Source organism: Sebastes fasciatus, chromosome 5 (genome assembly GCF_043250625.1).
Source record: "Sebastes fasciatus isolate fSebFas1 chromosome 5, fSebFas1.pri, whole genome shotgun sequence".
In the NCBI taxonomy this organism is placed as follows: Eukaryota; Metazoa; Chordata; class Actinopteri; order Perciformes; family Sebastidae; genus Sebastes; species Sebastes fasciatus.
The window spans coordinates 12,824,253-12,846,451 of record NC_133799.1 but is presented as its reverse complement, the minus strand read 5'-3'; positions in this window follow the sequence as shown (position 1 = coordinate 12,846,451).

Here is a 22,199-nt window from a genome sequence, read left to right as displayed (position 1 = left end):
TTAATCACTGTAAAGTCTGACTTAAACTAGGATGATTTGCATTTTGGCTGCAATATTTTTTTATCTCTCATAATCCTCTTTGTATGTAAATAAGTTTTATTGAAGCCACACAACAAAGAAAACATATTTACAATTATTATTTACATTGGCTGCTGCTATAACGCTGTAGACTACCGTATATGGAAATACTGTATGTTTAGACATATTTTCAATAGGAAGACAATACAAACTGTAGCTTTCTTAAAACGTCTTCATTGTTTACTGCTGTATGTTTAAAAAGTATTTTAATAATACTTGCCAAATTATCTAAATTTTCACCTTATGTTTTTTTTCTTTTCTTCTGACCTTATTAAAACTCAACATGTAACAATTTATTGAAATGCTTTCTGTTCTCTTTGCCACAAACTGGGCTTGCACATTCGCAGAGAGACGAGACAATCAAGAAGTGTCAGCAAGATAAAGCTCATAGAAGCATAGAAGAAATGACCACACGTGTATTACAGTGAATACAATAATAAGTCATGTGTCTTGTGTTGCATGGGCTATCCCTCAACAGTTTTATATTAATTTTGCTTGCCAAATATAATTGACAGATAAAGAAATGTACAGTATGCTATCCTAAATACTGACATGTCTGATCTGTTAGGCCGCCAGAGAGTTCTAACTCTATGTTAGAACTCTTACGAATGAATAGTTAAAAGAAACTCAGATAACAGAAATTAAAATTGCTATTACAATTGAAATTGATGTGTGAAAAAAAGTACTGCCAACATCAATCACGGTTATAGAGCATATGAAAATCCATTTATATCTATCCTTGTTTTACAGCTGGAGTCTCTGTGGCCCCAAACAGAAGTAATTTTATGTAGCTGGTTTCTGAAACATGTCATCTGTCATCCAAATCATGTTAATAAGCAATTCTCATAAAATTAGTGAAAGTCATAAAGTATCAAGCTGATAAAACAATGTCAAGTATAAGAAGACTTCTAGGTTATGTGCTTGAAGATCTGTTTGCTCCTATTTTGGTTGCAACTGTTAGAAAGACGTCCAAAACAGTCCAAACTGTCTGTTTTCTTGACAGCAACAAGGGGCGACCTCCAGTTCTGAAAAGTGAAGCCCTGCGTAAGTGCCTTAACCCTGTATTCTTTCTAATATCCAGCAGGGGGCGACTCCTCTGTTTGCAAAAATAAGTCTGATTGTATAGAAGTCTATGAGAAAATGACCCTACTTCTCACTTGATTTATTACCTCAGTAAACATTGTAAACATGAGTTTATGGTCTCAATCGCTAGTTTCAAGTCTTCTTCAATACAGCATGATGTTCATTTAGGAAATGATGGTCCAATTTGGAGTCAAATAGACCATAAAGCAGGGGATGCTTTAGGGCGTGGCTACCTTGGGATTGAAAGGTCGCTACCACGGCGAAGTCCGGTCTGGGAGTTGTCTTTTAAACCTTTCACAGTGTGTTTTCAGTTCATGAATGTCAATTGTAACATTTTGGTCCCCTAAAAATGTCTTATTCAGCGTTCGCTTGTACTTATATCCACCCTTTCATGTCACTTCTGGTTGCAAAAAAACAAGGCGATGGCCAAAAACCAAGATGGCGATGGATAGAATGCCGAACTCGTAGCTTCAAAACCATAGTCCACAAACCAATGGGTGACGTCACAATGACTACTCCCACTTCTTATATACAGTCTATGCATAGCAGCTGATCAACATGGCGGCCAGAATGCAGATAAACCGGCCAGTGTTTGTACCACTGTGAATTCCCACGTTGCATCAGTGGCACTGTTTGTTATAGAGTGTGCAGTTCTATTTAAGGAACATAAGCGTACTGTACGTCACATCAGAAACTGTGTCTTTGTAAAAATCCAATTTAATCTTTCTACTGCTATTATTTGCAAAATAAGTCAGTAGCTTATTAAGGCGGAGAAACTCTCCAGCAGACATCTTCTAGGCCAGCATGGAAACAGATCGGGCCAACAAATCATTCCTCTCACAAAAGCAAGATAGAAATTTGGCAGAGGGGGTGAGCAATAAACTGACAAACACAGGAGCAAACCCTACTTTTTTTTAATAAAGTGACAATTCATTATAGAAGATGGATAGCAATGAGCCCAGCAGTCACCCCATCAAAAAAATGCATCATTATGAAAATATCCAAAAAAGTAACAATTTTTAAACTGCAAAGGTGTTACAGCAAATCATTATAAGCTATTATACATAAAAAGCTCAAGTCGAAAAGCAAAGCAGGGGAAAAGTCACCTTAATAATCGCCACCTAGACTGTAAACTTCTCACTTGCAGGCTTTTATATGGCTGCATATCACAGAGCGGCCAAGTACATACAGTGAGTGAGGCTTCTATAAATCACAGTAAAACACAAATAGACCTCTTCTGCTGGTGGCCTTGTGCAAACAGGGACAAAGGTGGCTCTTAAATTCCACACTCTTCTATCCAGCTTTTTCTTTCTTCATCTTTGCTTGTGACTTCAACTGCTACTCTGGCCTCTCGAATACGAACAAATGGAGCAAATTAGACATATTTTTATGCCATCCTTACTTCTTACCTTTCACTAGAGAAGTGGAGGTGATCTAGAAGATGAAATGTATTCATTCATCTTGTTTTGAGCTCAACCTTTTGCACTTTTCATGGCATATAATACAATAAGGAACACAACGTTATTAACCATTTTCTGAAAGGGACTGTTCGAGTGTCCTCACGACTTAAACCCACTGATCCCAGGCTTCTCGCGTCGAAAATACAAACTCAAAAGTCCCTTTTGAATGCAGATTTAACTGTGATTTGTTGTGACAATGCTTTGCTTAATATGAGGTTTGAGTTATGTGAGGCTAATTTACATGGGGAGTCATTTTTGTCATGTCTGTAGTGTATGGTTTTGCTTCGTTAAATGCCTGATGCCTGTTTTTTTGTGATTAGTCTGCACTTGATTTCTACAATACAATATTCAATTGAGTACTTTTTGACTGACTACACATTTCTGTAGTGTGTGTGTGCTTTTACAGAATATGTTCAGACTCGACATTCAATTACCAGCTGCCTCAGAGAGATTTCAGTTTAACGCAACAGTCGCACTTAATCTGAGAGATTCTATTTTGACGCCCTTGTCAGTCTCAAATCCCTCAATGAGACATTTTTTCCCACGATTTTCTACTCTTTTTGCTTTACTCTCACCGTCTCATCTTTCCTACTGTTTTTCACTCTCTCCCTCCAAAAACGCTCTCTTCTCTCCATCAGCTTAGATTGAAGTCAGACTCGTCGGTTTGCTCATTATCATAAAATAATGGGCTGTGGATATGGAGTGGATCCTGGCAAAACTTGACCCCGAAATACCACCAAAATCTGCATAGTTAAACATTTTCGGCTTTTCATCCTCATTTCTTTCTTCCTTCTTTTCTTTCAACCCCTTATCTCCTTATTCCAGACTTCATTTTTTACCTGTCTCTTCCAACTCACGCTTCCCAGCGAAAGAAATATGTTATGATCAAATATACTGCAGTGGTGTTTCATACAGCGAGAGCCCTCATTCATTAAGTCCAACACTTGTTAGCTTATTCCACCTACCCAAAGCTTAGCAATGGAAAAAACATTTTGCATCAAACTGAAGCTGCATTTACTCCGGAGTCTTTTTATTCCCTTGTGGTGTGTTTACAGTGAGGGGGGCTGGGGGGTGGCAGATTTCCTTTCGTTTCCCTCCCTCCCTCTCCCATTCTCTTCCTCAGCCGTCACACCTACGGATGATGCCTCATCCGGTCCTATCAGGCAACCAACACTAAACTGTAAGAACAAGGAGCCCTCTCTGGCATGTAATTCCTCCTGTTGGCATTAGTCTAGAAGCCTGTAGATGTCTCTCTGCTCAGTCACAGTTGCCGTGTGAAAGTGCTTTTTCAAGCTCAATTTGTCTCCTCTCAAGTATATGCCCATCATCACAGGCAGCTGTTTTTTTTTTTCATCAACACCTTGACAAACAAAACACAAAAGTAGACATCTAGCCTGGCTGGACATCCTAACAATGAGAAAATGTTGCATTTGTCGAGGTTGGTCTTTCTTTTTTTGTGGGGGGCAGGTGAGCGACACAAGGAGAGAAATCGCTCTTTTCATGGGAGGAGACAGTGTGCCTTTCAGGCCTGGACACGGTCGGGTTCACCAGTCTCCCAGGATAGATGAGGACACCGCTGAACAGTGGCCCTGTTGTGGCCCTATAAAAAGTCCCAGAGCTTTGGCACTTCTGCCTAACACTGGCAAGTGGCAATGAGAATTACAGCAGTGATTCACTGGCTTTTCCTTCCACCATAAACCTCAACTACAAAACTACCTTCCAAGCTGCCACTGCAGAGATGCTCTAAGATAATAATATTAAGTTAAATACTAAAAAAATAACACCTTTGCCAGCCTGCCCTTGGACTGGTATGATTGCATTTAAAAACGGTTGTGTGTTTTCTTCGAGGGCATTTGGCTCATTATCAGAGCCTCCGCCGACGATCCCACAAGGCTGCCTGCCCTGACTCATGTGCCTTCTTTTGAGGGTGACGCTTGAGGGTGAAATGTGTAATTATGAAATCAGTGGGACTTTTTTTCTTCCATGCTCCAGAGCGAGAGCTGTGCTTTTCTTGCCTCCGCCGGTGTATTTGGCGAACCCCCTGCTTCCGTGCACACATCGGTGTTAGAGATCTGATCCTCTACAGGGCGAGAATGCCAATACACCCTAAGGAATATAGATTAGAGATGTTTGCTGGAAAGGCAGATAAAGGGTGGCAGTGTGGGTGAAGGGGGAGGGAGATGGGATGTGGGAGAGAGGAGGCGGGGAGTGAGGAAGGAAGGGAGGAGATGAATCTGCTTGTGCTCATGTATATACACTGACAGAGCATGAAAAGCAATACTGTGTAAGGTGGTAGTTTGTGTGAGTGTGTGTGTGTGTGTGTGTTTGCATGCAGGAGGGAGTCATATGTTGCATGATGAGTTTGTGCTTTTGCATTGTGGTCAGGCCTCAGATCAGAAAGCATTTCACACAGTCACAGCACAGCAGATTTTAAGAGTGCTATATCCAGGTCAGAAACACACTGCTGGTATATGTTGTTATTTTCCAGAAAAGAAAAAAAATAATAAATCATAAGAAAAAACATCCACAGGTATAGGTTAGTATTCTACCTTATATCCACACTCGACATAATAAATGTGTAATTGTCAAGGAACTCACCGTGGTTTGGAACAGCAGATAAAGTTTAACTCAGTATTTCCCATTCTCTCTTGCTGAATCTCGGTGGCTCTCTTTCAACTGCTAATACTCATTTCATTTCACAGTTTTGTCAGGGTTCAATAGCAACTCCACAGAGAAGAGAAAAAAAAAAAAAACAGCACTCCAAAAACGAAAAATACACACTCAGGAGATCCGAAAAGAAGTGAAAGTGAGAGGAAGGAAGGCTGGCTGCCTCCGGACCAATCCGTCGCACACCAGTGAAAAACTTTGACTTATTCAGTTCCTTAGAAGAAGAAGCAGAGGCTTTGACCTTTTCTGGGGATAATGACTTTACAAAATGAAATCATCCAGCAGGAGATGTAGTCAAGAGGAGAGGAGAAGGAGGAGGAGGAGGAGGAGGAGGAGGAGGAGAGACTCAAGGAGCGCAAAGGGGGCTGTCGATTAGAAGATTACAAAAAAAAAGACGCGTTTGCGCATTTTGTTTCCAGCGGTTCCAGATGCGACGGAATGCGGACAGCGAAGATGGTTAAAATATCCCGTTATGAATTCCACCCAGGCGCTGTGTTTTAACCCCCCTTCTTCTTCTTGACCCGCCTACTCTGCATCGCTGTGTGTGGATGGAGCGCACAGATCCTGCATGGAGAGAAACTGTAGGTAGAGAGGCGCCCCAGCAGCAAATAACAGGCAGCTATGGGCTGCCAGAGCTCTCCTCCGGTTCTCCCTCTCTCTCTCTCACTGAGTCACATGTTTAAGACACAAGTAACCCTCTGTAATAACTGCCAAAGGAGCGTGGACTAAGGTAGGCGACGTGGGGAGAATGATAACAAGCGTTTTTTTGGGTAACAGTCTCTCTCCTTCTCACTTTAAAGGTCCCATATTATGCTCATTTTCAGGTCCATACTTGTATTTTGTGTTTCTACTAGATCATGTTTACATGCTGTAATGTTAAAAAAAAAACGTTATTTTCCTAATATGGTTGGCCTGAAGATACCTGGATTTACTCTCTTTCTGAAACGCTCCGTTTTAGCGCATTTCGACGGAATTGCGCCGAAATTGCAACAGAATCGCGTTGCTATAGGCAACAGCTTGGGTCCATGTGTACTTCCTGTCAGCTGATGACATTCACATACACTGCAAACAGAAATAAACTGGGTAAAGGGTAAAGGGTCTAAATATTGTATATTTGTGACATCACAAATGGACAGAAATCTAAGGTAGGCGACGTGGTGAGAATGACAACAAGCATTTTTTTGGGTAACAGTCTCTCCTTCTCAATTTAAAGGTCCCATACCATGCTCATTTTCAGGTTCATACTTGTATTTTGTGTTTCTACTAGACCATGTTTACATGCTTTAATGTTAAAAAAAACAAAAAACTTTATTTTCCTCATATTGTTGGCCTGAAGATACCTGTATTTACTCTCTGTCTGAAAAGCTCCGTTTTAGCGTATTTCGACGGAATTGCAACAGAATTGCGTTGCTATAGGCAACAGCTTGGGTCCATGTGTACTTCCTGTCAGCTGATGACATTCACATACACTGCAAACAGGAATAAACTGGGTAAAGGTTAAAGTGTCTAAATATTGTATATTTGTGACATCACAAATGGACAGAAATCCTGACAGCTTGTTTCAAATGCAGAGTTTCTGAATACGGGCTTTGTGTATTTCCCTGTGGATTGAGCATTCCGGTACTTTCACAGTATTTATATAGGACTTAAACATGCTTTATAATAAAAACAACATGAAAATCTCACTTTTTTATAACATGGGACCTTTAAATGGAAAACTCTGGTACAGAATGACACATTAACCTTACGCCCTGATATAGTTCTTTTAACCCTTTCATGCATGAATTATGATAACCTCAGTCAGGATTTTTTTTTACCAGGTGTTTTTTGTTCATCTTTATGTATGGAAAAAAAATATTGACTTTCATTTTTTTTAAACACACATTTGTCAAGGAGTTTTTCAGATGTCCGCTTTGTTGGACAGCATGCCTTTGAGTTTTCAACTGAAGAACTATGTTATTTCCAAAACAATGAATAAAAATGATAAATTGTGTAAAAACTATAAAATCATATTTATTTTGAATGCTGCTAAAACTAATGTATTCACATATTTTAACATATTATAACACTGCTCAATGCAATGCAAAAAAGGTAGAACCTCACTCCTAATTCCTCAGCCTCTCACTTCTCTATTTCTGCTCTCTTGTCCTGTCTCCTCCCTCCCTCATTCAGCTTCTCACTCTTGACTCCTCAGCCCTTCCCCATCTTCCCCCTGCTGAACTTTTTTTTCAATTAACATTCTCTCCAAAAATAACAACAATATTGTCCATGGCTCTCTTAATACTCTCTTCAGGACTTACTGCTGAGTGGAAGGTTTTCTCGAGTGCATCTAACACTGGTCTAATTTTGAACAGCTTATCAGCATTTCCTTGCTCCTGTGAGTAATTATCAACAAAATTAATTTACCTCAGAATCTGCTCAACTGCGTTATCGCAGTTATGTATAAAAGGATGCAATGGGAGTAATTGAATATAGCCCCCATAACATAACTGCTTGGAAAGGTCCAGTCCAAAAAAAAAAAAAAAAAGTGCCTCCAGAGAGGATGTCAACATTTAAGTCCTTATCTGTCTGAGCCGTCACATTAGTAAGAGGAGAGGTGTTGAGCATAATCCTCTTTGGGTTTTTGTCTTGTGGAGCATGCCTATGCATGAACCATGAGTCATTAAGTGGCACACTGCAAAGGCAGCTCTGCTGAAATCACCATGCAGGAGAGACTGTATAGCCACTGAGTGAATGAATAGATGCTGGCATTTTCATAATGACTATGACAGCACACATTATAGTAACAGGGATCAGCGCTGTTAAACTGTACAGCTAAAGGTACCTGATTTCATTTCATATTGCATGGATCAAAACCAGCAGCGCCAGAGCGCGTGGGATTCTTTTGTCTTTTTGTCTGAATTATACAATATAAATTCCCCAGTGATGTGGGCACCCTCCTGGGTGAGTAGGTTTCTTTAAGCCCATGGTGGCTAAAAGTGAACATTTAATATCAAATGCAAAATGCTAAACTTGTTGCAATTAGTGTTTTCATGTGACAGAAGCATGTTTTGAATACTGATAAACACCGAGGTGTGAAACTTATGTGAAGGGTTAGGGTGCTGTATCATATACCAACTAGAATTTAAATATTTAAATCGCATTATTGTCCATGATTTCTGCCGATTAACTGCATATTAATCACACATTTTATCTGTTCAAAATGTACCTTAAAAGGGAGATTTGTCAAGTATTTAATACTCATATCAACATGGGAAAGGGCAAATAATCTTGCTTTATGCAAATGTATGTGTATATTTATTATTGGAAATCAATTAACAATACAAACAATGAAAAATATTGTCCAGAATCCCTCACAGGTACTGCTTTTAGCATAAAAAAATATGCTCAAATCATAACAATCTCAAGCCCAACAGGCAACATACAGCTTGTCAGTGTGCTGACTTGACTATGACTTACCCAAAACTCCATGTGATTATCATAAATCCGGCATGTATGTAAGGCGGAGACTCGAACCCATTTTCATTCACATATCTTGAGGTCAGAGGTCAAGGGACCCCTTTGAAAATAGCCATACCAGTTTGTCCTCGCCAAAATTTAGCCTGAGTTTTTTAGCGTTATTTAGCCTCCTTCGCAACAAGCTAGTAAGACATGGATGCTACCAATGGATCCTTTAGGTTTTCTAGTTTTACATTATACCATCTTCAGTCTAACTTTAAAACTATGCCAGATTCAACCTAATAACCACAAGTTGCGTTAATACGTTAAAGAAATCAGTGGCGTTAACACAAATTTGTGTTAACGCATTATTAACGTGTCCACCCCATCCACCATGACCTCCCTATACACAGTGTTTGTCACTCTTTATAGTTCCTGGTTCACGGTTAGGTATATATATGAATTACCGTGCATTACTTGACACATAATCCATGAAGTGTTGCTAGATAAATCGTCCTCAAGTGTTGCAGACAACCAATTGAAAAATCGTTTTTGTGGGTATAGCTTTAATGATCTTTGTATGAGAACAGCCTGCATATACTGTACAATGTGGATGGTGTCCATGGGCCGTTTGTTAACTCCTGATTCTGCTGGGGCAACAGAAAAGAAACCACCCAGAAACAGCGTTAAATTAAAATCTGTGAAAGCAATCAGGTCTTGGAATTCTACAGGCACAGCAGCCTCAGTGTGGTGCTAATTAACCCAGTTCCTGGTGTATCTCAGTGTCCATTTAGTATGCTGTGATGTGCTGTAGCTGTCCGCGGTTCTGAAGTTGATTTATGTCGCGTCCCAGCAGAGATTTGTGCCAGAATCGGTGTGTCACATACTCCGTTCTATATTCCCCGACTGTCAATTCTGATCAGGAAGTTGCCACAAAAAAGTGACAACTTGTTAAAAAAATTTCATTAATTTAACCATTTCCTTAAGTGTATTCATCCATCTGTGTGCTACATTAGCAAAATGACAGCGTTGTTTCCTTTCCAATCCATTTATCATTCATATTATACCTTTCCAACTCCGTGGGTTGTTGTTAGAGACGATATGCTTGTGGATGGGGTGCTGTCCATGGTGCTGAGTAACCAGCCTGTTTGGAGCCCCCAGGAGCATAAAAGTTTCACTTTTAGATTAAAAACGACTTAAATATGTGATTGGATAAGTGATTCACATTATTTATAAGCCTTTCCAAGAGTGCTTTCCTTACATAACATCAAGCAAAACATAATAATTACAAACCACTTTATGTGATTGTGTTTTGTTTGACAAAAACACTTCACCAGAACCAACATTTCACCGGAACTTTATTTTTTTCCCCTCAAAATATGCTCTACGTCTGAAACAGTGGCCCTTTCTTCTTGGTCGCGACCTGCTAAGTACTGTAATTCCATTAATTTCGCTATCAACCATTAATGACCGCCATTAGCATATTAATGAGTGATGTTCATGAAACGGATCTCCATCATGTCTGGTGGAACTGGAGCAGCCCAGTGGATTTGCCGCTCCGGTGTCTGTGATGAGCGAGGCTGTGTAACTAATTTACACCTTAAGCACAGTCTCATTAGATGACCTGAGAGTGTCTGGAGAGCATCGCATTCATTTTAGCTCTGAGACTGTCTGTCTGGACGGGTGCAGGAAATGTTCCCTCCGATAGGGAGAAGGGGCGCTCGTGTAAAGTTTGGCCTTTTTCACTGTCATTCTTTATTTTCTAATGCCAGCGCTCTCTTCCAAAGGGAGTTCACGTCATGTCCATGTCAGATAGGAGTCATACCTGATACATATAACCTTTATGATTTTATATTTTTTTTTTATGGAAGATACTTTAACACACAACCCGCCAATTAGATTGTTACAGGGGAGAAACTTTCCCAAGACTCCCTCATAATAATTGTAAGACAAATTGTGCTTACTACCATGTGTACTCTTAGATGTCATTGGAACTCTGTGTATTCTAAAACTTTTCAAACTAAATACTTTTCACCAGTTTCAATAAGCAGACAAACATTTCAATTTAAATCATGTTAAGTTATGATAGAATTAGATAATCTTGTATTAGTCCCACAGTGGGGAGATTTGCAATGTTATTGGAAATTAATACTACTTATATACCTTTAAACAGGGGGGGGTTATTTTATTCAAATTGCATTTGGAGTCAACTTGACAGCATTTATAAAAGCTTTCACAAAATGAATTATATAATAAGACTGGCATAGTCTTAATAAATCCAGATATTTAAATTAACCAGTCTAAAGCTGACTTTCTGTAATGGCTTCAACTTAAAAGTAATGAACTTACTGCTCTGTGTCTCAATCATATTAGAGTTTCTATTGGCCAAAAGCTAACGTGGGTGAGAGTAATGGAAACAATATGCTTGTTTTATGGCGCAAATGGTCCCCATCTGTAGGTATGCACTTTTTGATGATACAGCACAGTTTTATAATTTATAGTGAATTATTTTGCAGACCCCCTGACAGAGTGCCTAGGACCCCACTTTTGAGAGTCTTTTAAGAAATTGTAGTTTTTATTGCCTAAACATAAAGAAGCCTTTTTGTTTGTGCTGAAATGCAACATTTCATTCACTTTTACAACGTGAACATGTTGCTTTTAAGTTTCACTTTCAATGTAGTACGCATTGTAGGCCCCTATTGACCCGCATCTATGGTGCTTATAGCGACCGATAACGTTTATGGCCTGATAACAGTCGAATCGGGTACACATCAACAGGATTTGCGATTTCTTCCCCATTCCGTGCCCCATCTCGGTAGATCTGTAGCAGAATGCCTGACAGTCAGGCTCCTGCGAACTCTTAAGGCAATTCCACTACAGTCACACACAAGTCGAACCACCCCCCCAACCCGCACCCCCCCTATAATTTGACCTTAGCCGTCTCCAATATCCCTCAGGCAGCCATGGAGGACAGTTGATTCAGATAACTCCATTGCACTGGGCCTGTGAAATGAATTTAGGCCTGTTCAACTAAGGGCCCCATTCATTTCACCTCCATTTCGCCATCTATCATTTCCCCCAGAATACCATCAGACCAGCAGTTATCTATTCTATATTTAAAACAGCTAGGATTATTTGGTGCAGGGGGATGAATATACCTCATACTTCACACAGATTACCTCAAGCTATCTTGTGTTACCTTCTATCTATTGCTGCACTACAGATTCAGTATTTGAATATAAGCCAGCGCCAGCAGTATCATACCCAGTTTATTATGGTGTATGCTTATCACTGCATACCCAGGACAAAAGGTTCATGAACAGAAGGAACTTTCTTAAACTGCTCAGAGGGAATATCCAACTTTTTTTTGTCTCATCACAAAGCAGAAAATTCTGCTCCTTCGCCTCTTGAGCTTTTAAGAAGTCGGAGTAGCAATCATCATTATTTACCCTTTGTTGAACACAGCAAAAATCTCAAGAACAAGCCATCGAAAAATACTTAATGTTTTAATCTACCGGAACTCCGCCTAATATCATAACCAGTTCCCAAATGTGCCCTACTGTTGTACTTATTATACCATAAACAACACTTTGCGTAATGGCCAATATGAGGCTTAATGATGACCCTGATGAGGAGAGGAATTAAGTTGATACCAGAGGCGGTGTTATAAAAAAGGTGAGATAACCTTGTTTCGGCTGAAAGCAACAACAGCAAACGCCGCGATAGTAATCAGCGTTTTCATTCACGATATTTATCATGGTATGACAGCCTTCAGTGCTTAACAGTGTGGCTGCTAAGTCAGTAGGATTGCAGGATTGCAGGATTGATAAAACAACAGTGGAGGGGGGGGGGATGAGAAAGGTAAGCTGCTTTTTCTACCCCTCGAGTAAACACGGATCACATTCGCAATCTCGTACGGATAATGTGCTATTCTTCCCCTCCATATGATGCCATAAGAACTGCAGGCTTAAGAGTGCTTTAGTTAAGATTTGAGTCATAACAGCAAATGCAAATTGTGTTTTCTTATTGCAGATAGAAAAAAAAGAAGAAAAAAAAGTTATTGGCACAAATCCCTGGACAGGCAAAAAATAAAATAAAATAGTTGAACATCAACTACAGTCAAAGTGCCCTTAGGTTACACACTGAATTTACAACTACCCCTGTGAAGTTGTTCATTGGCCAACAAAACAGAGCTGTAATACACATTTGACAAAGAATTCCCAATGCAACCGCTCCCTTGTTGTTGCTGTAATGTATTCTTTTTTTTTCCAACTAGTACAAATGTTTAAAACATTCAAATAATAATAAAAAAATAATTACGATCGGCAGCACAGCGGGTATCCGTCTTTGTAGTTACGCATTTCAGAAGTGCAGACATTATTAGTCAGTGCTCTGACTGATAAAAAAAATGGGAAATTGAGAGGCCAGATATGGATAAACCAGTGTGTCTTTCTACCTAGAGTATGCTGCCATGGATGGCGGAAGCCTATCATTGAAACCCAATGAACAGATAGCGTGCAGATTTATCAGAAATGATATAGTGCTGTGAATGAGAAGGCTATGGCTTCTCCATTACCCATCCATCACCGGTGATGTATTGCAGATAAACTACTAGGCAGCAACAAGCTCTTGCTGAGAGGCTGACCTCGTTGATGAAAGCGAAAACTCCCCCATGGCCATCGCAGCATACACAGCCTCCTCTTTTCAATACAACAGTCAGAGCTTGTCTCTGTACAAGGGGAACTCATATCAACACTATTAGTTGTCGGGGCTTGGTGTGTGTGCGCACTGACAGAAAAGAACAAACACACAATTTGTCTCCAGACATGGGATGGAAAGTCCGCCCCCCCCCGCTACTCGACATCGGGGCTTGAAGGTGAAGTCCGGAGGCGCCGAGCAGCTGTTGTGCGTCTTCACTAGCCTGTGCCTCACCTGTTCCCTTATTATTATTTATTCTACATTGACAGTAATATATACAGCTGAGCTTGCATTTTATGTTTTGATTGGGGCTGTCAATCGATTAAAATATGCAATCGTGATTAATCGCATGATTGTCCATAGTTAATTGTGATTAATCAGAAATGAATTGCACATTTTCTATCTGTTCAAAATGTACCTTAAAGGGAGATTTGTCAAGTATTTAATACTCTAATCAACATAAATATGCTTCTTTTATGCAAATGTATGTATATATTTATTATTGGAAATCAATTAACAACACAAAACAATAACACATGTTGTCCATAAACCCTCACAGGTACTGCATTTAACATAAAAAAAATATGCTCAAATCATTACGTGGCAAACTGCAGCCCAACAGGCAACAACAGCTGTCAGTGTGTCAGTGCGCTGACTTGACTATGACTTGCCCCAAACTGCATGTGATTATCATAAAGTGGGCATGTCTGTAAAGGGGAGACTCGTGGGTACCCATAGAACCCATTTTCATTCACATATCTTGAGGTCAGAGGTCAAGGCACCCCCTTGAAAATGGCAATGCCAGTTTTTCCTCGCCAAATTTTAGCGGAAGTTTGGAGCACGATTTAGCCTCCTGTGCGACAAGCTAGTATCACATGGTTGTCTACTTTTGAATTCCTTAGGTTTTTTTAGTTTCATATGATGCCAGTATCTTCACGATAGCTTTATAACTGAGCCCGCTACAACCTAAAAATCACAAGTTGTATTAATACGTTATTATCGCGTTAACTTTGACAGGCCTAGTTTTAATGTAAATGCTTGATGATCAATGAGTCTGAGAAAATCTGTCCCAAGCAGTGTTTAGGTTTACACTTTATGGGCCCAAACAGCAGCAAAGGACTTTAGGCTTTATTTATTTTGAGTACAAACAGGTCCGCAGAATCAATGCCATCAGTAAACTGACATATAATCAACCTACGTCAGTTTATAAACACAGTTTATCAAAGAGATGACTCGTCTTTCAAAGAGCTCTAAGAAAACATGACCCTCAGCAATAACATTTCATAATATCCTGGCAATAACAGTCCCCTTTTAAGAAGCAATGTCCCAATTAAGTTTCTCTTGCCCACAGTCCTGGTTCCAGTTCTTTAAATATTGGGTTGACCTCTACCAGCAGACACTTAATATCACATTTTATCACAGCTTCACAATACATGCATTGCATCATGTCTGCAGTAAAGTTAATGAGCCAATTTATATATATTTAAATATTTTGTTAATGTCCATACATTAAATAAATATAGCCTTGGCAAAGGTTCCAATGAAGGGTTTCCAATAAAATGTAATAAAGTATCCTATCGCATTTTTTATCACATAAGAGAAAGTGTCATTATGTATGTATTGTTGCAGGTTTAGACAGGATTTGGACGGCCTTCTTGTTTCTCACTATGAACAAAATATTGAAGTTCAAAGACAAATTTCAGCCAACAGCACTTTATATCACCTCTCAGAAGGATTACATTAAAAATTGATTCATCTTCTTCTTATTATCATTTCTGCTATTCTTCTTCTTATCATTCTTATTATCATTCTTACTAGTATTATTGCTGCTATTATTCATCTTATTGTTAACATCTTTATTAATATTAATAGTATTTTTATTATTATTATTATTGATGGGCTTTTGTACCGACCCTGTCTCCTAGAAACTAGTTTGCATCAGCAAATATATTTTCTTGGAAACAGCACTGAATAAATGTGTTAAATGTTCACTGACAGTGTATTTAATTTGCAATTTACAATATCTGCTCCCACCAACTAAAGCATTACTTAACATTTATAATTAATTTTTAATGAGAACCACCATTAGCATGCAGAAATGAATTATGTCACTCTGGATTGAACCATCCTTTGTGCAATTAAATGCCCTGTCCAACCATTAAAAGTTACTTTTACAGCAAAAAGAACAAAATATCCCTCACTGGCTTCCCACCCTTAGAAGAGCTGATTGTTTTTGTTGGAGCCTATGACCAAACTTCATGTATTGGATCTGTTTGCAATGCTTTTACTTGCCAAGACATACATAGCATTTGCATTGTTTTAATACACGTCATCAGGTCAATGTATTTTGAATGAGATGTGTGTTGGGATCTAGTTCTGCAAAAGCCTTAGGCCAGCCTTTGAAATGATAGAAGAATGAGATCTAATTTTCTTTACGCTGTCAGTTTCTGAGGGAAGAAAGTTTGCTCCCTGTGACCATAACTTACGTTTGACTTTTATTTTGCAAGTAGAATACATCTATACCATGTAATCGCAGCACCACTTTGTGATTTAGGCTGGGGAGGTGGGTGTTTACATGAAAAAGCTTTCTTACTACTACTGAGGAGTGTTGGGAAATTGAATGGTTTTCTTGTCTTTTTTTTCCCCCTGTGTATTCCTCTTATCCGACCTCCCGCTTCAGCTATGGAGAGAGTAAACAAATGACACAAAGCTGAGTGGAAGTCGTACAGATAAATTCTCAACCTGTGGTTTCGCTCAGGATTGAGCGTTAGAAGAAGGGACAAGTTAAGGCATGTGAAGTGACCCGGTCCACATTACCCCTGTCACTATCTGTATTTCCCAGCTTGGCCTGATAGATCCATGGGCCCGCTGCTGACAGAGATAATACAAGGCCGAGAGAAAGACTGTTTTGTGACAGCGTGGGGGAAAAAAAAAAGAAAAAAGACAGAGAGGAGTCGGGGAAAAGCAGAGAAGGGGGGGGAAAGTGCATGACTCAGCGAAAGGTGTCGCACCATTAAAATTAAATTTACAGCTGGTTTCAGACAAATCTGTGAGCTCCTGTGGCTGTAGGCAGAGGTGGTTGGGCATTTGGAGGACATTACAAATTGACACCCTACTTCTCGGGACTACTGAATCATTTATTACACCTACCTCTACTTAAGCTGTCGAAGCAGTGATGGGTTTGGCACTGTGTTGTCCACAGTTAATTTATCAGGGATGAGCTGGCTGGTGAGCTGGCTGGTGCACTGTCTGCCCGGTCGGCTGGTGAATCTTCCCTCTGTCATTAAAGACGTCAAAATCTACAGCTTTCATTTCATCAACGAAGCTAAAGGAGAAGATGCCATGAAGGCGCTTGCTAAAGCATGTTTTAGGAGACGTTTATATGGGTGCTGATTTGAATAATCAATATCATAATATGCTGCTGCTGCTTAGATACTTATTGTTTCTGTGTAAAGTCGTAACGATGTCAACAGTTATGGTTGAGGCGGGGTTTTAATTTGTCAAAACACTGGGGGTAGTTACCACGTCACTCCCTGTGCAGATGATTTGTCTCTGGAAAAGCCTGAGCGAGACATTAGGTGTGAGTATGAGTTGAATTCCACTGTTTTGCAATGAAGAGCATTTATTAAAAAAAAAAAGGAATTTTTTTAAGTATCCAAAAGCAGCAGGCAGACCTCAATGTGTGCACGAACCCATGGATAGAGCTGATGAATTTTTTTTTCTGCGGACCCTGATTAAACACACAAATTAAAAAGCATATCTAAAACCTGGCTTTCCCCATTGAAGTATTACTAAAACCGGCGCTTCCAACATTATGCAGAGAAATTGATTTCTTTTTTTAGACATTACCATAATACCCTTATATCTGTCTGCCCAAATTAATTACTTCAATTACTGTGGAGCTTAGCGAAATGGATTTGCATTTTTTGGCCATAGAGCAAAAGCCAGCCACTCCTATTTTGCCTGTCATTCAGTCACGGGCACCAGATGAAAGAAACACCATTAGGATTTACTGTGCTTTAAAGCTTATTTTTAGCCTTTTTTTTATCTCATTAAATGTCTTTACAGATATGTACCTTGTAATTTAGTAAATGCATTTTTGCATTCAAAATACAAGCCACTGATGTATGTTAATTACATACCATAACACTTCTCCAAACATCTCTTGCTGCACTGTTCTCTGTACATGTGAATATCCTCTGTCCAATATTTACCTGATCATTGCCTTGCAAGTACGTTTACTGTAGCATTTATGGTACGGGACATTGAGGTAAATCTGCCACAAATTGCAGTGTAAATGTGCTGAACACCTTTAAAGATTATATGTTGCTGTCAAAAGTATTTTTACATTATTCAAAAAGTCTGAACAAAGGGTTTTTGTAAATACATCCTTTAGCCTGCAATCCTCTGAGTGGGCTGGTGAGCATGTTTTACATATTTTTCTTCTATCTGACTTTAGAGGTACTTTCCTTTTCATTAAAATGCATAATTAGTCTTGAGTAAATATTAATGAACTTTATTTCTCACTTTTCATATGCCTGACAACACTCCATTAACGCACGCCATTTAGTCTCTCAAGTGTTGTTGTTGCAAGTTAAGTTGATGATAGTCACAATGAATGTTAATCAAAGGTAATTAAGTGAAATTAAGTGATATAGCAACTGAATAGACAGGTCAAACTGGGTTTTCGGTACTCTCCATGCATTTACAACTGCCAGTGTATATAGTATATATATAATGACTGTGATAATGACTGCAAATTAAAACAGCATAATTGTTTGCTGGTTTTCTAAATAGTTATTTAAACTTAATAATTTATAGGTTCGTTAAGCAACCTCTTTCACATTTCCACTCTGTTTTCACATTGTCATTTGAGACATTGATTATAGCCAAGGGACCGCAGCACAATCCATATAATGACGACATACATCTCAATAAATCAAGTAATTAATTTTCAGGAAGCAAAATCTATAGTCACTGAAAATATTACAATTGTGCACACGACCTTTACTTGAAAGAAACACTATTTCAGCAGCTGAATGATTGGGTAACCTTCACATTAAAAAAGTTTAGTTAACTGACTGTCAATTAAATCCTCAGAGTACATAGACCTAAAATAGAATAGTTAAAAAATACATGGTCATAAACCTGAAAACAAGAAAAGGTCATTGCTTGAAGCATTTTTTTTTTTTTGCACCAGTGAACTGTTAAGTCCAAACTGAAAGTCAGTTTCATAATATAACTGCCTGAATGGGATGTTAATATTCCATACATACTTTTATAAGACATGTGCTTTTATCGGGACACTGAACATGGTGATTTTTCCTGCTTTCAAGACAAACTTTAGGCCGTCAACATGCATTTAGTATTTGAATGTTGGACATCTGTTTGTTCAGGGTTTTTGGAGAACATCTACGGAGAAACAGAGCCGATGCCAATCCCTGGCGTTGTTGTTTTATCCCCAATACAGACGAGGGATTTAGGGGCCCTTTTGAAACAGTGATTGACATCCATGTTAAATTACAGGGAGCTTCCAGGAGAGGCTTCTTCCCTCGTGGTTTGACTCACTGTAATTTTCCCTGAATCTGGTGCAAGCATTCCCCTGTTCCCGAGCCCTAATTTAACAGCCCTAAAACACCCTGGTGCACTCGGTGCTGAACAAAAACCCAACGCTGACTGCCAAGTTAATTAATAGAACCCCAGCTGCTTGGGCCTCATAATGACATACAATGCCAAGGAGGAAATATTCTGCAGTGTAAATGTCTATTGTGACAATAATGCTTCGGTGGCGGTGGGACATGCCCTTATTGGCCCTCTCGTCTGCTTTGTTAATTTTGTTTACGGAGCCGCTGCTTTCCAAAAAAATGCTGTGATTAATTTCGGTATCAAGACTCTTGAGGCTTCCATGTGCTGACAGATCTGAAAAGATGTTAGCGCTCCCACACAAGTGGATGGTTTTTACACAACACACTGATTGAATTTTATCTGATGAAATCCAATTAGTTATTCTTTTGACAGGAAATTACAGTTTTTGTATTTGTCATCTGCTGTTTATCACATAATATCCTTTTTTCAAAGAATAATCTAATGATCTGATCTAATCTATAATAGTTGTGAAGTTATATTGATCATTTACAACTGCCTTAAACAGCACACAATGCCACTATTTTAAATCCTCAATTTTAAACATCGACAACCTTTACATTTTAAAGTAACTTGGATCAACTTTTTGAGAAAAAACAACAACAAAAAACATATTTCTTGATCATTTATCATCGTTTCTGTATAAGGCCTTCATCAAAGCGTACATTAGAGAGTTCTCATGTTAGCCACATTAGCTAGGCCTAGTTTTGTTTTTGTAATTTCTGTTTGTTTGGCACAACCATCTTGTTCTATCCTCCCCCACATTTTTGAGAACCTTTGTGATTATTTGAAGTATAGTGTTGAGCAGAAAATAAACCACCCTTTTCCTCTCCACTTCAACTTTGACTCCCTTCACCTTCTTTGATTGTCGTGTTGTCTCTTCCCCTGTGTTCAGACAAAAGGGGACGTAACACACTTGATTTATACCTCAGCAAACATTTTAAACATGAGTTAATGGTCTCAATTGTTAGTTTCAAGTCTTCTTCAATACATCATGATGTTTATTTAGTAAATTTTGGTCCCATTTAGAGTCAAATAGACCATAAAGCAGGGTATGCTTTAGGACGTGACTACATTATGATTTAATTTTAACCCTTTCACAGTGTTTTCAGTTCATGAAAGTTAATTACAGTATAACATTTTGGTCACCTAAAAATGTCTTATTCAGCATTGTCTCATGTCACTTCTGGATGAAAAAAAACAAGATGGTGACGGCCAAAGTGAAGAACTTGATGCTATAAAACCATAGTCGACAAACCAATGTCCACTTTTTATATACAGTCCATGGTGCCATCATCTGTTCCAAATTTCAGTTGTCCAATATTTTTTTTTGACTGAATATTTACAAAACTAACAACCTTCTCATCAGCCTCAGCTCTACTCTGTTTAGTACTACTTAGCAAATGATAGCATGCACACACACTTAATTTTAAAGATAGTGACCATTAGTAAGCATTACACCAGCTGAATATCAAAATGTTAAAATTGTCATTGTGAGCATGTTAGCATGCTGACTCTAGAGACAGGAAACCAGTAAAACTTGTGAAAAGAGGAGAATATCAACTCAACAACAACACAATGTGACACAGAAGATAAAAAGACAAATACAATACCTAAAAAAAAAGAAAATGAAGAAAAGAAAAACGTTAGAAAATAAACATGTATGAGTTTACATGAGTATCAATATCCAGAGAGTGAATGAGACAGACATGAAAGGACACACTACAAAAGAAAAACAAAATGGATACAGCAAACATCAGTTAGAAACAAAACATGGATGCCGCCTTTGAAATAATCACTGTGTTTTAAATAGCACGCTTTATCCTTCACTTACAAAAGAAGTTCCAACCCCCCCCCCCCCCCTCCTTTCAACTGCGATCCCTCCTCCCATTCATCAAGGGACCGCGGTAATTGAAAGGATAGAAAACAACATGTTTCCATTGGGTGCAAAGCGTTATCTAATCCAGTTTTGAGGGAAGATAATTAAAGGTCAAATGACTGACCAAGGTATAGTGCCTCCATCTGCGATGTTGCCCCCTCTGATAAAAACGCCATGTCATCCAGTCATTTAATTGACTTTGCTTTACATGTGGTATCTCAGACATGGAGAGTGATATACGCTTGTGGGAGGCAAGGTCATAAATCATCTGGCCTGCCTGTAAACACTATCACTTAAAAAAAGGAATTGTAGAGACCTAGCAGACGCTGTTAACAAATCTCCTTTGACCCGAGAAATAGTCCGGCAGCGCTCCTGCTCGGTCTCAGATGCTTTTAGCCGAGAGCACCTGCACCTTTTGCATTCTGATTCTTTGATTTTTCATACGCCTCCTGATATGAAGAGGCAGGTCAAATTGAGAAACATTGCCCTGAGTATGGTAACTGTGGTCAGTTAATGGCCCTGAAATATGTAGGCATTTTCTCCCCATCTAAGGCATGCACGCTATTGATTCCTTTGGGGCTCCATCAATCATGGCGATAACTTCACCGTCACATAAGTTACGGAGAGCCATCGCTCAGGCCCGAGGCTAAGGGAGGACAGGACAGGAAGGGACAAAAATCTATGGGCCCTTTATCTGTCCAGGTTGTTTAATTCTCGCAAGGGGTGTCGCTGCCAGCAGTCGGTGTATGATGTCATTAGAGCAAATGAATCAGCTGACATAAACACTTTCCCTCTAATTTTGTAAATTAAATTGTCTCCTGTTTATCACTTTTGTAGTATCATAACCTCACGGGTCGTTGGGATGCATATTATGAATTATGTGCAAAACTGCAGAGTGCATTTGTTTGTTTGATTAGTCCTTCTTTGGAAAGGAGTAAACACGCAACCTGACAAATTACAGATACATCTTTTTTTTAATTTACTCAAAGCTCCACTAATAAATATTTTATATATTGCTCTTTATCCTCATGACTAATATGCTTCTTTGAGAGCAACCATACAGGTAAACATTGTTTCAGGGGAAATTACGACAGATGTATCGGCTAATTTGGAGCCTCAACAGCAATAACAAATAAATTAACAATAAATCAAATGGTCGTGTTTAATGGTGTTGCTCATGATGCATTATTTTGGTTCCTTTTGGTTTACGGCTGACAACTATTTTCATCATCAATTCATCTCTAGATTTCCTA